This window comes from Stegodyphus dumicola, chromosome 8 (genome assembly GCF_044657685.1).
Source record: "Stegodyphus dumicola isolate Sdum_Otavi_A_Nest chromosome 8, ASM4465768v1".
NCBI classification, from domain to species: domain Eukaryota; kingdom Metazoa; phylum Arthropoda; class Arachnida; order Araneae; family Eresidae; genus Stegodyphus; species Stegodyphus dumicola.
This window is the reverse complement of record NC_140775.1, coordinates 101,759,157-101,776,582: the sequence shown is the minus strand read 5'-3', so window position 1 is coordinate 101,776,582 and position 17,426 is coordinate 101,759,157.

The window sequence follows — 17,426 nt, the reverse complement described above, 5'->3', positions numbered from 1 at the left end:
GCAACAAATACATACTCGTTGTCATTGATTACTTCATCAAGTGGCCTGAAGCTTATCCTATTCCTGATCAAGAGGCTGTCACAGTAACTGAGGTAATGATACAGCACTGGATTTCCAGGTTCGGAGTGCCTCTTCAGTTACATTCTGATCAGGGAAGGAATTTTGCCTCGGCAGTAATCAAAGAACTATGCAAACTACTCGGCATTGACAAAACTCAAACGACGCCATTGCATCCCCAGTCGGACGGCATGGTAGAGAGGTTCAATCGAACCATCCTTAATAACCTCTCATTAGTGGTTTCCAGAAACCAACAGGACTGGGACAAGAAATTACCACTCTTTTTACTGGCTTACCGCAGTGATGTCCACGAGACTACCGGCTATTCTCCATCACAGATGCTCTTCGGTCGTGACCTTCGTCTGCCTTGTGATCTATTGTTTGGCCGCCCTCCGGATGCTCCTTCATCGTCTGAGGAATATATTCAAGATCTCCAGGCCCGGTTTGAAGTGATGCACAACTTTGCACGAGAGCGAGTCAACTTGGCGACGGAGAAGATGAAGACCCGCTACGACACAAGAGCTACTGAACATCAGTTCCAAGAAGGAGACAAGGTGTGGTTGTGGAATCCGACTCGACGGAAAGGACTTTGTCCGAAATTACAGTCACCTTGGGATGGCCCGTACACAGTCCTAAACAGGATGAATGACGTCGTGGTTCGGATTCGTAAGTCTTCGAACTCTAAACCTAAAGTCGTTCATTACGACAGGTTAGCTCATTACTGTGGCCATAGTACGTAATGTAAATAATTGTAAATAGTATCAGACCATGGTCCTTTTTGTTTATAAATGTGTATTTAGTATTTGATTTGTATTTAGTAATTGATTTGCATTTAGTATTTGATTTGTATTTAGTATTTGTTTTGTATTTAGTATTTGATAGCATTTGATTTGTTTAAGTTAGTTATTGCATTTATTGTTTATATTGTTTGATATTGTAATGTAATGTTTATGCCTCAGTTGCATTTATGCCACAGTTGTAAGTTTAGCTTCCTGTCCAGGGATTGTACTGCCCGGGACGTGCAGTCCTTGGGAAGGGGGCAGTGTTACGAATTTGGTATTTAAAAAAAGCTAATGTTAGTTCAATTATAAACTAAATGGTTTTATTTCTCGCGCAGTGCAGCGCGTGACGAATATTAAAAGAAAGCTAAGCCGGAAAAATTAAAAATACAAGAGCGCGTGCGTTAAATAAATAAATATCTCTTTTTGATTTCGAGAAAGTACTGGAAAATTCTAGCGCGTGATTTTAAAAATCTTATAAAAGGAGGAAAACATCTCAGTTTGTAGTAGTTGCTGAGTTTGTTGTTGTTTAGAAAACTGCTCTTGTTGATTGTAGCGAATTCGCGGATTAGCGTTCTTTAGCTGTTTTGAATTACGTTCTATTGGACATTTGAGTAGTTAAAAGATAACTACTGTGAGATATTGTAATACTGCATGATAATTTGAGAAAATTTAAGCATTTTTGTTGTGATAATAATAAATTTTTGTTCATTTTTCATCGGACTTGTGCATTCATTTCATAACGAACCCGTACGCACACAACAGTATATATTGTATTATATTCTGTATGCGACAGCTCTATGTCTTAGTAGATAAGACAAACAATTGGAAGCTTTCAATGATGGGTTCCAGTCCCGATAGAATTGTTTACGCACATCTACCTGTACAAATTTTTTTTATCTTTTTTGCAACTTATTTTTATGATATTCACTGTATTTATACCAAACAGGATTTGTCTCAAGAAACTATCTCAAAGAAAATCTACTTCAAAGTTATGCCATTGCTTTATCCCATGGCATTAGATGGCGTCACATGAACGCTACCCCAAAGATATGCCATTACTGAAGATTCTAAAGTCAGCGCATGGCGTCGTACTTCTTTCTCTTATGAGATCCGCACCCAGGTGCTTTAAGACTTTCCGCTTGTTCGGATTTTTTTTTCTCATCTTTATGCCATTAAGAATTTAAGAAATATAGACTGGTAAAGGCCTCAACAGGCCGCATGCCTTTTACACGAATGATGATCTGTGATGTGTCTGGAGACGTGAAAAATGTGCAGTGCCCTTGCCGTGACTGGAACCTGGACCTCTCGAATACGTGCCAAGTGTGCTACCGTTACACCACGAAGGCATGCTGGAAGGAGGGAGAAAATGTCTTATATATTCCCCTCTTTAAATGGCGACTGGGGATTATAGGACCTAGTCGCCAAATCCTGGTGGTGAAGAATCATCATCCACCACCTTTTATTTCGGACGCCAATGTAGAGACATTAGGATTATTTCAATCAGGAGACTTGAAAAATATGCAGTGTCCTCACCGGGAGTCGAACCTGGACCTCTCAAATACGCGCCGAGTGTGCTACCATTACACCACGAGGGCATGTAGAAAGGGAGAAAATGTTTATACATAAATTATAAAAAATATAAATATTTATGTATTATAAATATTTATATATAAATTATCTCTAATTAACGTGTTTGGGGAAAATAATAAGTTACAGAACTGATTAGGAAGTATAAATCTGAATTAAAAAAGGTGTAGGGCCTTGTTGCGCAGGTACCCTAGTGAGCACACCATTCAACGTCCTGGTTCATGGCTCATGGTTCAGTATTGAAACGCATCGTATAGTAACTGAAATTTTCCGAGCTGGTGACAGAAAGCAATGCATCCACATTGGCGCTGAAGCAAAGATTACCAGTTCATGCTGTGAAAGACTGCCTTTGTTCGTTTTAATAATTATTCATCAAATTGGTTGTAATCAAGAATTTCTTGCAACTCTTTGTAGTCAGAATTTTAAATTATTTTGTAAGTATTATGAATCGTAGGGAGAAGAGACGAGTCAGCAAGTTTCAGTTATAAATCTGTTTGTAGAACTGATGAGCGCGAAACAATAATGCATTTGTAAATATTCTGAGGCATTTGTTCTCGAAGGATTGAATTCTTTTCCTTATACCTCAGCTTAGGAAAAAAAAAATCTTGCAAAGAAACAGCTGAAGTATAACTTTTTTTTTTTTTTGCTTAAGTAACAGTTAATTGATTTATAACGAAGTTTTCAATATTAGAAAACAATTTTAAGTTACAGTTTCTGCTCTTTTAAATGGAGCGCGAAAAACTGTGGTTCAGAAGAAAGTCGTTCAGGACAATTGCACTTGCTACAAGCATTGACATTTTTATTGTTTATTCCAAATTACAGAAGTAAAGTCTATGGTTCAATAAATTGACGTTATGAAATTTGAGAACAATTAAGTTCATTTGCAGATATTGCTGAAATTGCTAATCGAATTAACACTAATATTCTGTGTTCTCTCGTCATACATGTAATTATTAATACAAGTTGTATAATAACTTTATCGCTGAGAACAGAAATTAAAAAGTAAAATTTGTTGGCCGACTCCAGTTACAACGTGAATCTGGGAACCAGGAAAATTCCCGAAGATTTACGATAATAATGTCGAGAAAATTTTTCGACAAATGGGTTTATACTCAAGTCTCCTGAAAATAAATGTCTGCTGGATAGGAATCAATAACTCAAACAACTAGTAGTTACGTAAATTAATGTTACACCCGCCCCACATATACCTTTTTTAAATAGTAATTTATAATTCACATTTTAAAGTATAACTTATCTATAAACGAATCACATTCTGGAAACCAGAGCCGGATTTAGACTTGATAAGGCCTTAAGCTATTTGAGATATGCTGCCCATTATAAATCTGTTATATTTTATTTTAATACTATATTAAAATTTTTTGCCCCCCCCCCCAAGAAAGTGTTGGGGGGCGCTAAGCTATAGCTGGCGTAGCTTATACGTAATTTCTGAACTGCTGGCAATGTTCGTAATCAATGTTATAAATGAGTAAGATTTCCATTTATATGAAAAGCGTTTGTATATTAAATAATGCACAGTTTTTCTTTAATAAGTAACACTCTTTAGGTGAAAGGATAGTTCACTGAGTGACTTGCCATTAAGATCAGTAGTTTTTGACATGATCGGAGGCTAAAATTTTGTAATTACGTTGTAAGTATACGAATAAATAGATCTATTTTGTTTTTCTACAATATTTTAGAGTCTTAAATATGTAAATGAATACATTTTTAAACACTTCTTCATTCTAAACCGTCGTAATTTCATGTCTTACTTCGGGTCGAAGACGCAGTAAGCTTCCGTTTTGAGGAACTGAGAATTATTATTATCATTTTATTATGGAGCTTGAATTAGTATCTCTTGACTTGAAGTTGTGTAATCAAGACAATATTTTTACTTGTCTTTTTTAAATAAGACTTTCATTATTATTATTTTTTCTTATTCTTAGTTTTTCGAAAGTGTGTTTTTGTTTTATTATTGTGTAAAGCATTCCCTTATTTTTGTAATTATATTTCTTTTGTTGCATGGCAACAGCTCTTCTGTAATCCTTCGATTTGTTCTTTTTGGATGTGTGCCAATAGTGATGCTGTAATGCTTTGAACCTCCTTGCTTTGAAGTGAGTATATAGTTTTTGATTTTACAGATGACACATGCTGTTTCAGAACGTTCTTTCTTTAAAAATATGTAGAATAAATGTTTTTTTTAACTCAGATTATAATTATGAATTTTTAACTCAGATTATGCAAACGTTATTTTGTTTCATCATCATGACGTTCGCGATAGGATGTTTGTGTGATTTCGAGTAGTTTTGATTTAGGCGTTTTTTTTAAATGGAATTTTTAAAAGCAAAACGTAAGAGTGAACGTACTTCGTTTACGTTGACTACGAAAATTGTGGAAGAAGAGTTGCCTACTTGTATTAATCCTGAGAGATTGCAAGTGTTGTTGGAGCAACTGATTGCCAAACGCTTCGACAGTACTCAAAGCAGTGTTTTAGAAAAAAACCAAGGAAGCTGATTTTGAGAATGGATTTAGTTCGGCTGAAGGATACAGAGATTCCTTTAGATCCTTAAAGGTGAAACTTCAGAATAAAATCGGACAGTTGAATTTGATGAATGTTATTACAAATGCTGCTTCAGTTTCGCTTTCGGATGCTAAAGAAAATAAATACAGGGAATTCAAACTTTCAAAACTTGAACTGAAAATGTTCTCTGGAGACGTAAAAGAATTTTTAGGCTTTTGGAGTCAATTCTCCAAAATTCATGAAGATACAGATATTGTTCCAGAAGATAAGTTTTTGTACTTAGTTCATAATCAGTACCTGGCTCCAAGGCAGCTCAAATTTTGAACAGTTTTCCTGTTACGCCGCGAATTATCCCAAGCTATCTAGCAGCTGAAGAGAAGATCTGGTAGAGAAGACTTTCTGGTGCAGATCTATGTACGAGATTTTCTTGGGCTTGTTACAAAGAATGCTGCAAAAGGAAGAACGATTTAGGAGTAGTTTACGACAGTATAGAAAGTAAATTAGGAGCGCTGGAAAGCTTAGGACGCACCAAGGAAAAGTTTGCTGATTTCTTGGGACCTTTGGTAGAGTCATGCCTACCTAAGAATATTTTACGTTCCTGGCAGAGGAATAGAACTTTCTAACAAAGGCAGGAAAAGAGTTCTGTAAAAAAAAAAAAAAAAAAAAAACACCTCTTGAAAAACTAACGTATTTTTTAAGGCATGAAGTAGAATCGGAAGAAATTATTTGATTACCTCAGGTAATTCAGATTTAGTAACAGCTGCCGCGCTGGCAAGTACAAATGAAACTAGTAAAGGTGAGCAAAATGTTTGTATATTCAGTGGTAAGCCTCATATGAGTGCTAAGTATTTTAAAGTGGAAACTATAAGCTTAAATGCATAGAGCCAAATTGTACAAAAGAAAGGGTTTTGTTTTTCTTGTTTAAGAATTGTTCATTTAAAAACAATGTAAAGCCAATATTAAATGTCCCGTTTTCAGTTGTGATAATATAAAACTTAAGTGTCCTCAGAATGTTAGTTCCGTAAAACAAAATGACTAAGCTAGATCTTTCCCTTTCTAATAATAATAAAAGCAAGAAAGTTTATTTGCAAACTTTATGTGTTCTAATTAAAGATCGAGAGACAAAAATTAGGATTCTCTTAGATTAGGGATCCCAACGATCCTACGTTGGGAACTAAATTATAAAGCAAATGAAAGTTGACCCTATTCGACAAGAGAAAGTAATTCATAGTTTTTTTTTGGGGGGGGAGAGGGAAACCCGTAACCCTTTCTATTTTTGCTATAGACATAAGCAGTTTAGATAATACTTTTAGGTGTTGTTTTGAAGCTTTTTCAGAAAAAAGGATGAGTGGATTTGTCCTAACAATTAAAGATACTCAGATTATATAGAGGGATTGAAGAGCAGGAAAACTGAGGTCAGTGGTACATTTTCCGAGAAAAGTGAAATTGATTTATTGATATTTATGATGTCATTAGTAAATTGTTAACAGACGAATATCTAGAATTACCCTCTGATTTGACTGCAGTCAAAACAAAACTGGGTTGGACGGTTATGGGTAAAGAAAATGATACTGTTGAGTGCGTACGGGTTCATAATAGATTAAATGCACAAGTTTTTTCAGAATCTATTCTTATCAAAAGTTAACAAAATCTATTCTTATCAAAAGAGATAAAACAAAGTGCTGAAATTGTTCCTCACAGATATTCGTACGATATCACACAGTAGTTATATTTAAACTATTAAAACGTTAAATAGAACACAATTCAAAGCGCAGAGAAAACTAATCCGATCTCAGAATTACAGCAGCTAAGTAAACAACAACTTAGTAAAACAACTGAACTGAGATGTTTTTCTCCGGCTTTTTAAAGCTTTTTAATCGTGCACGAGAACATTCTGATAATTTGTATTTTCTCGAGGTTTCTGGAAAGCAAAAGAGTAGCATTGCAGTTACAGCTAACACACAATTACATTTATTCAATTTAAATATAAATTATGAGATATCTATATATTAAATACGCGTGCTCCTGTATTTTTATTTTTTTCGGCGTAGCTTTCTCTTAAAATTCGTCACGCACTGCATTGCACGGGGAAATAAAACGATTTTAATTACAATTCTACTAAAAATAGCTAACTAAATACAAAATCCGTAACAATACTATTAGGGATAATGCCCTAATACGTGTTTCCCTACATGTAAGTAATGCTTTTTTGGAATCTTCATGGGAGCTTGAAGTTTTGGGTATTTCCGATCCGACAGAAAATACTAAAAGGAAAAATGTTCATTGCGACTATGAGATTCATTTTCAGAATAAATATCTATTCGCCTCGATGGTAGATATGAATTAGACTTACCCTGGAAATGCGAATCAACCAATTTATCAGATAACAAAAGCATTGCTTTGACACGTCATCAAAAAAAAAATTTTTTTTCCCCCATGGCAGCTTGTGAACAATTACAAATGTAACCCAGTCCATGAATCTCTATACAAGGCCAGATGTGGTGGTCTCTTTATTAGGGAGGCAACTAATAGGTGGGCCACCATCGCCTTTCCTATGAATGGACGGACAGCTACAAACATGCCTTCTCCGGGATTCGAAACCAGGCCCTTCGGCATCGCAGTCAGCTTTCCTAACAACTACACCGAATGGGCGGCTCAAAAGATGATTAAGAGGGCGAAAGAAAATAATTTTTTAAAAGAATATCAGGAAGTATTTAGAGAGTGCGAAAATGTAAATATTATAGAAAGTGTTCCGGAAAAAGAATTAAACAATAAATGCCACTTTTTACAACACAGATCGGTTATTAAAATGAATACTGAAAACCCCTATGGTAACACACATTTTTTATGCTTCTTCTTGTGAAAAGAGAAAATGATCTTTGAATCACTGGTTATTGAAAGGACTTAATTTAATTGAATTAGTTCCTGATATTTTAGACAAAATGGGATTTTTTTCTATTGGTCTGAGTGCAGACATACAGAACACATTCTTGCAGGTAGGAATTTCTCCGAAGGATAGAGATCACTTGCGATTTTTCTATCCAAATAATGATGAGGGAGAAATAGTGTATAGACACTGCAGAGTAGTTTTTGGAGTCTCCTGCAGCCCATATCTACTAGGTGCTTCTATTAGGCATCTCTTGGTAGTTGTTCATCTGATTTTGCAGATGTGGCTGACATATTGAGAAATTAATTCTATGTAGATAATTGTATTACGGGTGTTTACAATAAAGAGGAACAAGAGGATTTAATTCAAAAGGCCAAAAGTCTTATCTCGAAAGGCAGGGGGCAGTCTTATGTCGAAACTTTACGGGGATGGGACAGCAATGCCACTTCCAAATATACTCACAAAACATTCTGGGGACACATCTCTTCTAGGAATATTTTGGAATTTAGATAATGATACATTAAAGTGTAATATAAATGTAAATATGATAACTTGTGATACTAAAGTAACTAAGAGAGTGATTCTGTCAATTGTACAAACAATTTTTGATCCAATTAGAGTACTTTCACCAATAACTTTACTCCCAAAACTTTTGTTACAAGAAACATGGAAATTGGAGTTTTCTTGGGACGAGGTATTGCCTCATGATTTTGTAAGTAAATTTTTTGTGTGGTTATCTGATATACTTTTGATAAAAAATGTGGCAATACCCCAACTCATTGCAACCTTTGCAACAGTTGACTTGTATATTTTTGTCGATATGTGTAAATTTGCTTATTCAGGATGTATTTTAGCAAGAAGTGCTAATTTGTGTAGTGTAAAAACCACTCTCTTAAGAGCAAAATCTAGAGTAGCTCCTATTAAGAATTTGACGATTCCTAAATTGAAATTAATGTCCGGTTGCATTGGATCACGATTTGTAAAGCTTTCAATGTTGATATAAATGCAACTTTATGGTGTGATTCTACAGTCACATTATGGTGGATCAGAAACCCTGGTAATTGGTCGACTAATTGTGCTAAAGAAATTACTATATCGACAAAGCCGGAATCATGGAGCCATGCGCCTGGTAATATGAACCCTGCAGATGTATTACCTCGGGGTTGCTCTGCTAAGCAAGTGCTTAACTCGGAGTGGTATAAGGGAACTCTCTAGATAAGAGAAACCTTTGAATTTTGGTCTACCAATATTGTCTTTCAGCCGAACGAAGCTGACTTGCAAAAAAGGAAGGTAAAACTCAGTAATGTTAACTTTTCAGAGGATACCACTCCTTGGTATGCAGAAAGAGCTTCTGATTATGAGAAAATGATTCGTGTACCCGGTTGGATGTTACGCTTTATTTCTAACTGTAGGAAGAATTCAAATTTGTGTAAAGAATCTGAATTAACTGTTACTGAAATCATAAATTCCGAAAAGGTTTTTGATTCGGTTGGTTCAACGCTCAAAATTCTCTAAAATCGGAGCACTTAACCCACTTGATGTATTCACAGATAATGAAAAAAATTAAGAGTTAAAACGAGAATATTGGAACGCAAAGATAATTCTGAATTTTTAACACCAACTTTGTTACCGAGTAAATATTTCTTTACTACATTGTTGATTCAGTTCATAAAAAACATTGTCATGCTGAAACTCAAAGTTTCAATATAATTTAAGAGAAAGATTCTGAATACTGAAATAACGTAAAGATGTACGTAATGCGTTAAAAAGGTGTGTAGTATGTCAACGATTATTAAAGCGAAAACGATGTCTTGTGAAGTGATTCGTCTTCTTGAAGATCGGGTGGGAGATTAAAGGGCTTTTGAAATTTTGGGAGTAGCGTTAGCTGGCCCTTTGTTTTTGAAAAACGGTTAGAAGGTTTGGATGGCACTGTTCATATGCGCTGCGTACAGGGCTATCTATTTAGAACTGGTGACATCATTGTCAACAGAATCTTTTCTTTTGGCTTTAAGACGATTCATAGCCAAACGTGCAAACCACGAACCATTTATTCTGACAATGGGACTAACTTCCGAGGGGCCTATAAAGAAATGCCTAAATTGGGACATAATAGAAAATGAAGCAAAAATAAAGAGAATAGTATGCAAATTCAATCCACCAACAGGCTTCTGACGGGGATGTTGGTGGAAGCGGCTAGTTTGCATGGTTAAGGAACTTTTGAGACGCTCTTTGGGAAAATCGGTTTTATCTTATGAAGAACTGGAAACTTTAATTTGCGATTGTGAGTAGGTGGTAATAAATTCTCGACCCTTAACATATATTTCGGAGAGCTCTGAAGATGTCATCCCTTTAATTCCGTCAATGTTTTTAATTGAAAATTGTACTTCGGGTGTAATAGATTTACATAAAATTAACTCTCAACATTTTCTAAGAAGAATTAAATACCGCGCATAACTTCTTAACGATTTAAGGAACAGTTTCCGAAAAGAATATTTGGAGCAATTAATAATGAAACAATCACAAAATAAAGCAACTCAGTTGCCTAAAATTGGGGAGATAGTCTTAATATGGGATGATTTCAAAAGATGCTTGTATTGGCCTTTGGGTAAAATTATACAGAAAATTCCTGGTCTGGATGGCCAAGTTCGAACAGTTAAATTAAAAACCCAGGCCGGGATTTTCATAAGGCCAGTTCAGCGTATTTATCCACTAGTGATAGAATTAGATAAAAATAATTCAGTTAAAGAGCCAAACGTTAATGACGATAAGAAAAGCGATCAGACCGACTCAGAAATTATAAAACAGACGGAATTAGAAAACGTCAGGACGGCTTGTTAAGAAACCTAATATACTAGACCTTTTTAATAGGATAACTCGTGTTTGTGAGTCGTTTGCCATTGACTCAAAAAGCGGGAAGGATGTTGCGTAATCAAGACATTATTTTTACTTGTTTATTTTGAAATAAGAATTTTTAGTATTACAATTTTTTTCTTACTGTAAATTCTTCAAAAGTGGTTTTTTTTTTTTTTTTTTTTTTTTTTTTTTTTTTTGTTTTATTATTGTGTAAAGCATTCCCTTATTTTTGTATCGATTTTTTCTTTTTGGATGTGTGCCAATAGTGATGCTGTAATGCTTTAAAGTGAGAACAACGTTTTTGATTTTGCAGATGAAACATGTTGTTTCAGAACTTTTTTTCTTTACAAATATGTAAAATGAATGTTTTGTTTTTTTAACTCAGATTATACAAACTTTATTTTGTTTCAGCACTTGAAAAGAACCTTAATACGTTCTTTAATAACTAAACTGTTTAAAAAAATCAAAAATGCTATACGAGATCCTCTATCCATTTCAGAATCGTTAGATGAACTACTTGAACAGTTACTAGTTAAACGAGATTTCAGAAAGTTGGATAGTGATATTGAAAACTTATTAAGTGAAAAAGAAATTGAATTAGAAATCGAAGCTTCACAGAATCACCAAGAAAAGGTAATAATATGAAAGTGCAAAGCTTTTAAACCATTAAAAGACGTTTCAGACAATTCGAAATCTATGAGTTCGAACCCTAATGAGGTTAATGAATCAATCGTTATCCGGGCAAGAATTACTGTTAAGTTGCCGAAACTAGTAATAAACAAATTTTTCGGTGATGTACGCATGTAGCTTTAATTTTGAGTCTTAAAAATTTTCATTAACGAAAACGAAAGTTTATCTCATGTTGAAAAATTTTTGTACCTGAAAATGTACTGTTTGTTAGGGGAAATAGCACTGAACGCAATCAAAGGATTTGCTCAAACGAGCGAAAATTACAGTAAAAGCATCAGTTTGCTGAAAGAACGTGTCAGAAGAACCGACATCGTAATTAACAGCCACATGACAAAGCTACCAAGCCTGGATCTAGTGAAGCGTGCGAGTGATATCGTAGTTATTCGGAAATTATACGATGAAGTAGAAAGTAATATTCGATCCTTAGAAACTTTAAATATAATTACGGGAACTTGCGGTCATTTATTGTGTCCGATTTTAATGAACCTGATTCTGGAAAGGAACAGGAAAAGGAAATCAAAAACAGAATTTGATATTCTAGAATTACTTGCATTCTTAAAAACGGAAACGGAATGTCGCGAAGCTTCCAGCTTATCACACGATACGAGAAACCTAAAAATATGACAGTTTTAGCAATAATTTTAAGGATGAAATAAAAAATCTGATGGGTACACCACATGACTTCCTTGTACGGAATATTAAATTATACGCATTTTTTCTTGCGTTTCATTTACATTTATTGGATTGAATTAAATCTACTTCGCCGACAGCGCATAAACCAGTATAGAATAAATGCATTCTTTAAAATTCACTCTATTTGTTTACCATAGCGACACTCTGGCGCTAGATTCACTTAACAGTATTATATTTCGTTCATATTATAATTCAGAATGCACAAAATTTATATAATTCAAAGAATTATCTAATCGTTGCCACATGTTCTTTTCAAATACTATAACAAAGCTAGGATGATGTATAAAAGAAATTAAGAAAACAAAACAAAAAAGAAACAGTTTTTCACAGACGATTAGTATTTCTCATTCAATTAATTCAGTTCTCACTTCGCTACAAGGCAAAAATACATAAGAACTCAAAATATATGTATTAAAAATTAGGAAGTAAATTTTAAACACTTATTTTCGAAAAATTCCAGAAAGGATTAAGCATGATTTAATTCGCAATAATAAATGAAAGCGTTATCTTTGTTGTTGCGAAACTAAGTTTCTCTAGAATGGCAGCAAATCCACTAGTCTGCAGTTTCAAATGTAAACAAGCAATGGCCGCCATCAAAAAAATTATTAGGCTTAGCGGCACTTAAACAACTTTAAAATTGTTTATAATTCTAAAAATATTCATACAGATTTACTAAAGGCATAAAACCTTAACCGGAAGATAAGAACAACATAATTCAATCAGTTTTTAAAGCAAAAAATGTACAATTTACAAGCATATAACAGTGAAGAAACTGTGATCACTGAGCCGGGTAACAGAGTGGATATATATATAAATATATTTATATATGTTTGGCGCGGCTGATTTCAACCAAAATACGAAGTGCACATCTACATGTTATAACAGTCCTATATGCAAAATTTGAACGTTCTGAGGCTACTCGTTTTTGAGTTATGCGAGATACGTACGTACGTACGTACGTACATACGTTCGTACAAACGCCACGAAAATTTTTCTTCACAATTCATTTTAACGCAGTTTTCTATTTTTTTTTCGAGGAAAAGAGTCTTTTATTCTGTCCTTACGTACAAATATCACGGAAAAACATTGTTAAATTGCATTCGATAGCGGTCAAAATGGATATTTTCGTTGAAATATGCTGCCTGAAACTTTTCGCGATTACAATACTTCCTTTTTACTTCGTACAAGGAAGTAATAAAAAACAGTTTAAGCATATTTCTCAATCGACAGCTGAATTTTCAATCAGTGTAAAATTTAACTGTGTATTCTGTGATATGACCCACGATTCATTTCAGTATGAAGCTCATTCGCCGGCGTAAATCGAAACAAGCTAAAAGTGGAAAAATCTCGTCGTTTTAAATGCTATAAAAATCACATGTGAGTGTTAGTTATAGGTCAAAACTAAATTCATATAGAAAATGTAATTCTAATAATCATTACGAGAGCATTTGCTTTTACAAACCGAAAGTTCACCCAGTGAAAGTGTTAATATATAAAGAAAATGATTTTAAATCCCAAACGATGGTTTCGTCTGTATCACATTGCAGGCAAGTAAGACTCAAATTAAGTTCTATTATAAAGATGCCTGGTGAGAACTGTAACTCCTTATAGGTCGAAAATCATCAGGGTATTAACGGTTCAAGGACCCCACCCACTCATACATACCTGTAGGGCTTAACCCTACAGGTATGTAGGCGATAATTTACCCTACCAATAGGGTAAATTATCTCCTATGTCAACAGAGTGGTTTACAACATGAATAAAACCAGGTTGTTCACTAAACAAATCTGCAAATTTCCTTACCAATTCTTGGATTTTTTTTTGTGTGTTCTCTTTCAGGCCATTTATTTCCAGCGCGGGAGGCTTAGCTTCCTCAGATTTCCTCTTCGCCATGTCCAGAGTAATGGTGGCCTCTTGAAAATTTATTCTTGCTTCCGCTGACTTGAGGAAGTCCATGCCTAAAATGACATTAGCTTGCAAATCTTCAACTACAAAGAAAGTAATTTTTAGTTGCTCAACTTTTAGCTGCACGTATAGTGGTAGTTTTCCAATACAAGCGCACCTTAGTCTTTGGGCTGCAATGACAGCTGTACCTTCGGTGTTGTATAACCTATAGCGTAGGAAATTTAGCCTAAAGAATTTTTTTTCACCAAAAAACTACTCTGTACTCCCGTGCCAATTAATGCGATAGCCGGTTTGTTGTTTAACATAACTTGTACTTCTGCCAATTCGACATTTTTAACTACCACCGTATTCAGATGCATTTCGGAGGAATTTTCTTCTTCTCGGGGCTACTGACCTGCTATTTTCCCAACGTCCCTCAGAAGTTTAACGGTGCGTGTGATTATGGCAAAGACTCGAGGGCTATCTGCCTAACGGGAGGGATGCCTTCGTGGAGGACTTTCTAAGGGAAACTGGCTCGTATACACGTTACACATGGGGAAAACCACGAAAACGCCCATGCAGCCTGCCCGTTCGTAGAACTTTAACGACTTTGGTTTTGTTTCTTCCTTCGGCTGCTTATCTGCCTTTTGGAATTTATTTCTCTTCGGCGAAAATTCTTTCTTGAAGTTAAATTTCTGCTGCTGCCGTCCGTCTGGCTTAAGCATGTGAAAAGTTTTGTACTCTTGCTGATATATCTGCGTGCGTTTGTTGTTTGAAATGCAGCGGCTTTCGTACTTTGTGGCCAGCTCGAATAGAGTTTCCAAGGTCGACGGTTTCCTTATTTCTATAAAGTCTGCGCTGGTGGGGGTAATCTCGGCAAGATGATTTGAATTATTTCCTTGTTGGGTTTTCTTGTATACAGCAGTTTCATCATTTCCATTTTACGTAGAATGAAGCTTGTCAAATCTTCGTCGTTCATCTGGTACCGGCTGTACAGTTCGGCTTCTAACCGCGCACGATTTTTTTACGACTGAAAGGCTTTTAGAAGGACGGTTTTGAAGTTTTGACATGTGTGCGTTGGCGTGCCTGGTTCTCCAAGTAAAAATTTGCCAATGCCTTTATACCAGCTTAAGGCTTGTTCTCGGAGGACTGAAGCTGAAACTGCCACTTTTTGGAATTCGTCCACTGGGAACAAAATGAAGTGGTCGTCTAGCTGGTCCATAAATGCTGCTGCTTCAATAGGCACTGCGGCCTTTTTGAAGCTCTCATGGTGTTGACAATGTAGCCCAAAACCTTCCATACGGTTGGCTTGAGTCACTGGTGCTGTAGACGTGGATGGGGCCAGATCACCTGCAGAGTTTTCCATTGTCTTAAACTGTTTCGAGCGCCAGTTATAGAGTCTATGGGTATTCTTTGGTAACATACAGCTTTGACACTATGTCATAGACGAAGTAGATTCTGGCTATATCTTTACGTATAAATAAGAAAAAGTTTAAATAACCTTTTTATTTAAACAAAACTAAAACAGATGCACGCATTTCTTGCTCACCAATCACCACCACTTGTGGCTACGTAAATTAATAAAAAATAAGAATTTAACAAATCACTAGTAAATTAAAATATGGGCTCCTTAGCTTAAACTTGCGCTAAATTGAGTGCACACGGCAAAGCCGAGTCGAGAAATATGAGTAAAAACTAAAAGGTGTCGAAGACCAAACTACAGAGCTAATTTTAATAGGAACTAGTCCGCTACTACTCTTTTTGAATTCTTGACATGCAGCTTTAATACTGCTTCTGAAACAAGTTTAAATTTGAATACCACGTCATAACAAATATACATTCCGGCAGGAAACTGAAATCAGGAGGGACAGGAAAGTCAAACTAAAAATAATTGGTTAGAATAAAATAAATCCTTACAACGTTATTTGTTTAGACTCTTTTTCATTTAAGTTTCTAAATTAGAACATAATCTTTAATTTAGTTTTCAAAAATTAATGATATCTTAACAGCATAAATGTGAAAAAGGGACAAAGTTCAGGAGGAACGACGTGCGGTGTAGTCGGTGTCACCGACAAGAGAGTTGAGATCTAACGGATGGCAAGTTCCTTTAATCATAGCTGTAGGAATATAAGCGTTACTAGAAATTTTTCAACTAAAATAGCAAACGAAGACTCAAAAAGTAGCAAATGATGTCATAGATCACGTGATTTTTTGACGTCATAGTTTCGCTTGCTCATATGACCGCTGACGTCATCACGAATTGAACGTCTATTGGTTCTGTAAGTTACAGACTGTATTCTATTCTTAGTCGTTTTAATTCAAGGAGGTTAGAATAGAAGGAGGGAGGGTTCGCAGTTTCCTCCACTATCGGGGAATGAAACTCCACGGAAGAAGTGGCGTCCATGTTTGTTACTTCAAAACATTGCAATACGGTAGTGAAACGTACGTGTTTGTAAGCTGTTCTATGCATGAATTTTCCAGTAAAAATATGTTAAATTTATAATGAAATGTTTCGCTATTGTTAGTTTTTTGTTTTATAGATGATACCTGTTATAAAGATGATACCCGTAATTTACTAAGTACAAAAAATCATTAAGAAATATTTCAAAATCTAAATGCATGTGCATAACATTAAAGCCTTTAAAAATTATGTTTCTGCATAATTTCAAGAATTTGTTTAGGTTTTATTAGCAACTTCTCGGGTATACTTTCCAATTGTTTCTTTAAGAAGTGATATTTCTGATTTATTCGCAATATTATTATAATTTATTAAAGAATCATTTTTAACTGAAATTAATAGTAGATAATTATCTAAAAAAATGATAACATGTTGCTTTTTTTTAAATGAAAGTTTTAAATAGATTCTTTTCACAACCAACAACCTTATATCAACAAGAAAATAAATATTAATAAAATGAAACAGATTTATGTGAATTCAATGATTTCAGTTTATGAGCGTCTCATATTTATGAATTTCAAAGAAATTACCTTGAATTAAGCTGAATTACAGAAATTTACTTATATAAATTTTTGGATATATCTTTTCCACATGTTCAATTGTGTAAATATTTTACTTACGTTTATCGCTATACTGCGCAGAAATTTGTAAGCTTATGCAAAAACATTTTAACAACAGAACAGTTTATCTTGATCAAATGCACAAATTATATTCGTAACAGTTCACAAAACTTAAGAATGAATAATAATTAATACATAAAGAAAAGCGTTGCTTTATTTAACACCTTTACAATTCATAAAAATAGTAACAATTGATTTCTTACTTTTCATGAAAATTATAAAACGAATTATCTAAGCGTTCAAATTATATCCTAGCATATATCATTGTATGCTAAGGAACGAAGATATCAGCTGCAAGCAAAAACATTAAAATGTATTAAACATGTTTCGGTAAAATCCTAGTATACGGTGCAGCCTTGGCGCGATTTTGAAAATTATCGCCAACACCAAAAATGAC